This window comes from Notamacropus eugenii, chromosome 1 (assembly GCF_028372415.1).
Source record: "Notamacropus eugenii isolate mMacEug1 chromosome 1, mMacEug1.pri_v2, whole genome shotgun sequence".
Lineage (NCBI taxonomy): Eukaryota > Metazoa > Chordata > Mammalia > Diprotodontia > Macropodidae > Notamacropus > Notamacropus eugenii.
Genome location: NC_092872.1, coordinates 702988534 through 702994533, shown reverse-complemented (window position 1 = coordinate 702994533; position 6000 = coordinate 702988534). Strand labels below are relative to the sequence as shown.

The 6000-nt window shown below is 37.0% G+C and overlaps 1 protein-coding gene across 3 annotated transcripts in view; it reads left to right on the top strand.

Annotated features, from left to right (window-relative positions):
- The window catches only part of ZCCHC14 (zinc finger CCHC-type containing 14), a 119267-nt gene that overhangs the window by 58593 nt on the left and 54674 nt on the right, over window positions 1–6000 (top strand). The window lies entirely within an intron of this gene.

The following is a 6000-nucleotide window of genomic DNA, read 5'->3' as shown; positions in this document are numbered from 1 at the left end:
ACTTCAAGCATTTCTTCTGTAATTCATCTGAGTGTTACTGTAAGAATAGATGCTTTAGGATCATCACTTAATATCTTTAAACAGCATTCATCTACTCTGTATTTAATTTGAAAGGAACGTAAAGCCATGTTATTTATGACACCTTGTGAAGTTTATCTTCCAAGTGACTAATTCTAGTCCCTACTCTCCCACTAATGGTTTTAGTCATCACACCAACTAGCTACGTGACCATTGTCGAGTTACTTCATCTGTCTAGGCCTATGTCTTCAGCTTTAAAATGAAGGTTGGTCTCCCTGACCTCTTTAATATTCTGTGACTATATATAATTGAATTGTTTGCCTAAGTGTTTATTCTTAACTAGTTTGAAATTGAGTGTCAGGTTTAATTGATATTTAAAACACTATTTAAATTTCTGAAACAAGCTTATGTATTTGGAATGTTTTTATTTAACAATGAAAGTATGCTTTTAATTATCCATATTTAATGTTATTTGTACATTGATTAAACTGTGGGTTGAAATATAAACACTTCAAAGGTGAATAATATTTTTTTTATCACTCGTTCTCTGGAATCCTCTTTGGACATTACACTGTTAAAAAGATTAGCACAATAGTTTTCACTTACATTTCTGTAATGTTGAGGGCAGAGCCACAATGGTGGAGTAACAGCACGCACTTTCTAGAGCGCTGCCCCCAAGCCCAGCCAAATACATTTCTATAATATTTATCCATTCCTCAATTTATGGGCACTCCCTTAGGTTCCCATTCTTTGCCACCTCAAAAAGAGCTATAAATAGTTTTGTTTCACCTTAGAATTTGTTTTTCTTAGAATTCTACCCTTCCTCTAATTCTTCCTCATCCTTTCTCCCTTTTCCCTGTTTCCTTTGTTGAGTGAAATGTATTTCTGTACCCAACTATGTGTGTCTTCCTTCTTTTTCCAGTTCAGAAAAGAGTGAACTTCAAGTGTCATCTGTTTCTCTCCCATTCCGTCCTCCTTGATTCTATAAATATCAACTTGTACATTTCTTTTTTTTTTTTAATTTTGGGTTCCAAATTTTCTCCCCATTTGTCCCCTCCCCCCCACCTCAAAACACCAAGCATTCTAATTGCCCCTATCACCAATCTGCCCTCTCTTCTATCATCCCTCCCTTCCCTTGTCCCTATCTTCTCTTTTGTCCTGTAGGGCCAGATAACATTCTATACCCCATTGCTTGTATTTCTTATTTCCTAGTAGCAAGAACAGTACTCAACAGTTGTTCCTAAAACTTTGAGTTCCAACTTCTCTTCATCCCTCCCTCCCCACCCAATCCTTTTGGGAAGGCAAGCAATTCAATATAGGCCATATCTGTGTAGTTTTGCAAATGACTTCCATAATAGTCGTGTTGTATAACACTAACTATATTTCCCTCCATCCTATCCTGCCTCCCCCCCCCCCCATTGCTTCTATCCTCTCTTTTGATCCTGTTCCTCCCTAGGTGTTGACTTAAAATTGCTCCCTCCTCCCATTGCCCTCCCTTCCATCATCCCCCCCACCTTGCTTATCCCCTTCTCCCCCACTTTCCTGTATTGTAAGATAGGTTTTCATAGCAAAATGAGTGTGCATTTTATTCCTTCCTTTAGTCGAATGTGATGAGAGTAAGCTTCATGTTTTTTCTCTCACCTCCCCCCTTTTTCCTTCCACTGAAAAGTCTTTTACTTGCCTCTTTTATGAGATAATTTGCCCCATTCCGTTTCTCCCTTTCTTCTCCCAATATATCTCTCTCACCCCTTAATTTCATTTTTTAAAGATATGATCATCCTGATTTTCAAAAATAATTTTCCCTAACCTTTCTTTCTCTCTTCTCCCCACTCTCCTGCCCCTAGCCATATATTCCTTTCCCCCTCTTCATTCTTTTCCTAAGACCATCAAGACATAATAAAACCACTCTCAGGCCTTGTCTAATTGGTCTCCTATATACCCTAATGATGTTAGGGATCAGAGAGAATACATGTATCATTTCCCCATATTTGTAAGCAGTTTATCTTTGTTATGTTCTTTTATCATTGTTCACCCATGTTTGCCTTTCTATGTTTCTCTTTGCACCAATGTTTCAACTTCAGAGTTATTCCACATCTTTGGTCTTTTTATCAGGAATGTATGGAAATACTCTATTTCATTAAAGATTCATTTTCACCCTTATTATACTCAGTTTTGCTGTGTAAGTTATTCTTGATTAAAAGCTCATATACCTTGCCTTCTAGATCATATCCAGGTTCTCCACTCCTTCACAAAGGTTGCTGCCAAATCATATGTGATCTTTTCAGTCCTTGTATTCTTTCTTTTTTCTCACTGCTTGCAGTATTTTTTTCTTTAAACTGAAAGCTCTGGATTTTAGCTATGAAGTACCTGGGAGTTTCTGTTTAGGGGTTTCTTTCTGGTGAATTCGTTTTATTTCTACTTTGCCCTGTTTGTTTCTAAAAGAACTGATCGATTTTCTTTTAAGATTTCTTGAAATATGGTGTCTGTGCTTTTTGTTTCTTCCCTTTTTGTTTTGTTTCTCTTGTGGCATTTAGATAATTTAAATTGTTTTTCCTCAGTCTGTGTTCTGGGTCATTTGTTTTGTTTTTTTAACTATGAATACCTTACATTTTCTTCTGTTTTTTTCAGTCTTTTGACTTTATTTTAGTATTTTTTGTTGCCTCAATGAAGTCATTTGCTTTAATTTGGTCCATTATAATTTTCAGAGACTTTGTCATTTGGGCAAGGTTTTGTACCTCTGGTGCCAAGCTGTAATTCTTTGTTCCATAGCCCATGCCATTTCTTTTCCAATTTTTTCCTCAAGCACTCTCATTCCATTTATAAAAACCTTTTTTTAACTCTTGCTTCATCTCTTCCAATAATTGTAGTTGAGTTTGTTCCCAAGCTGTGTTTTTTCTGAGGCTTTGCTGTAGAAGTTTTGCAGTCATTGTTTTCTTCTGTATTTGTGTCTTCACTGTCCCTGCCTCCATAATAGCTCATTAGGGTGGAATTGTTTTTCTGTTTATTCCTTTATGTGGTCTGCTTCTGACCTTAGACTTGAGGTTAGGGCTGGGCTTACCCTCACTTATAGAGGAAAGGTCTGGGCTGGTCCTCTTGTTATTTTATTGGTGATTTGAGTGTTGGATTGTTCCAGGATCTCAGTGCTACCTGAGTAGTCTGATCAAGGGCAAAGTATGATTGCTGCTCCCCTGGTCTGAGATCTGCAAGTTCCTGACCTGGGCTTGGGTGAATAAGAATAGATACTGCTGGACTCAACCCCTTCAGCCAACTGGAAGGCTGCTTTCAAAGTGGCAGAATGTAGGCTACCTTTAGATCTGGGATAGCTCCCTTGGGCTGGGCTGATGCTAGAAAAGGAGATCCTTCTCAAAGCTTGGAATCTGAGCCACACCTGTGCTCCTGCTGCCTTCTCAACATCCTTTCTTAGCCAACTGCCCAAGACCTTCCTGCCTGAGAATGACCGATTCTATGAACAGCTCTCCTTTCCCTCTCCATCCTAGGTCTATGACCCAAAAGTAGGTTGTGGATGACAAAGCTGCCAATTGGTACCTGTTGCTATTGCAGTTCCCTGGTGTATGTCGGCTTTGCACTGCTACAAAGCCTCTCCCAGGCAAACTCAGTGTCTGCAGATTTCCCTGTCTTTCTTCTAGTGATGAGCTGGGTTGGAAAAATAACTCACTGTGACTTTTTTAGATTTGGTCTAATGAATTTTTATTCAGTGTGGAGGAGTTTCTGGATTGGAGTTCACTGTGCTTCCTGTCATTCCACCATCTCAAGCTTTAATTGAGAGCACCCTCAATATATAGATATTCTCATAGAAATGAAATTTGGGTCAGAAGGGGTTAAATTTTCTCAGTTGTCTTTTTTAGGCAATGATAAATAACATACCCACCCCACCCCCAACCATTTGGTATTCTCCCTTCTTTCAGATACTTTGGGAATTCATCTCTTGATACCTACAGTGTAAACCTTCTTGGTCTAGTTCAGCTGCTGTTCTCTTTGTCTTCTTTACCTCTTTTTCTGCTGTCTCATGCAGCTTATTGGGAACTCTGATATTAGAGTCCAAATGTAGTAACTACTATCATTAATGGAGAAAAGAATATGAGGGGAGAATTTTTATCTTTGTGTTCCTCCTTCCAGTTTTATCTTCAAATATCCTAGAGATTATTTGGCTGAGTTGGATCTTTTTGTTAAAGTCTTCTGTAAACTAGTTTTTTTCTCTGTTGCTTTTTGCAGTTTTATAAGATAGCATGCACATCCTCAGGTGGCTCAAAACTGACTTCCTGACCCTGGGCAAGTCATTTAACATCTGTTTGACTTAGTTTCCTCAACCGTAAAATAGGGATAATAATAGCAGTTGTCACGGAGTTGTTATGAGAATCAAATAAGATAATATTTGTGAAGTGTTTAGCCCAGTGTCCTGCATGTGTATCCTCTTAGTAAATGTTTGTCCTCACCCCCATTCTAAAATTTCACAATCCAAATTTGTCTTCTAAATTGTTGTTGGCCTTGTCTTTTATAAATTTCTGCCCGGCAAGGAGATCAAATGGCTGAGGCATTGTCTAGCTTCTTTTGATGCCTCATTATTGCTACTGATTTACAGTGGTTAAAATGGTTTAGAATATTGTGATAGTCTCATGTTGATGTCTGTTCCTTTATCCATTTATTGTATTAATATAGCTCATTTTAATCAGATGGATAAAGGAAGAATAGGATTATGAGACTTCAGACTCATAAAAATTATCAAAATTATCAGTTTGGGTTAAAAAAATTTTTAAGTACATCAGTAGAATAGTATAGCAAAGCAAGAAACAAATACCGTCAAAAATGTAGCTGTGTTTGATAAACACATAAATATGAATTACTAGGAGGAATCCTTTTCTGACAAGAAGTTCTGGAAAAACTGGAAAGCAGTTTGGTAGAAATTAAGTTTAGAAAAACATATTAATACCATATACCCACAGTAAGTTCAGAATGAATTTTCTATCTGAATCTAACAGGTTGTAGTATTTTTTTAATTGGGACAGAATAAGAGGGAACTACTTTTTATAACTGTATCTAAGTGGAGAGTTCTTACCAAACAAGGGGGAAAGGAGATCATAAAAGAAAAAAATTGGCAATTTCAATTACCTAAATTAAAAAACAACAACTTTAAAACAGAATTAATGAAGATAGAATAAGAGAAATTGCAGAGTATATTTGGGGAGGAATGTTTCCATCATATAGCACCGATAAGTTTAATAAACAAGATTTAGGGAATTTTCTCTCTTTTTATCCATCTATGTGTGTATAGATTCACCAGGAACCATTTTCCAACAGGTAAGTTTTCAAAGGGTAAGTTGCAGATTCTGAATGATCATTTGAAAATATGTTCTAAATCATTGCTCTTACTGAGCAATGCCAAGTTGAAATGACTGAGGCTTCACTTCTTGTCCTACACATTGGCTAAGATCACCAACAAATGGGAATAGTCAGGTTTCTGACAGGCTGTGCATAGGAACATTAATACTGTGATGGAACTCCGAAATTGGTCCAAACTATTCAGAATATAATTTTGTAATTGTAGTGCCTAAACCATTCATTCATGTGATCCAGTGATCCCACTACTGTTCCTATACCCCAGAAAGAGATCCAACATCTATCAAAATATCCGTGGCAGGGTTGTTTGTAAAGAACTGGAAACAAAGCAGATGCCTCTCAGTTTAGGGATGGAGGATGGCTGCAAAACCTGTGGAATTTGAATGTAATTGACTATCATTGTGCAGTAAAAAGAGAAATATTGAAATAAATAGAACCAAAAGAACAGTATATGAAATGTAAATTAAAAAGATCCCAAAAATTAGTAGTACTCCAAGTAACTTAAAAACATGGAAGGTCCCAGAACAAAAGTGAAGTATGTCTAATGCCAGAAATGTAGGGAGTACTGGGGCAGAATATTGTATATATTGTCAAATGTGGTCACTGTATTGAATGTTTTTGCCTTTT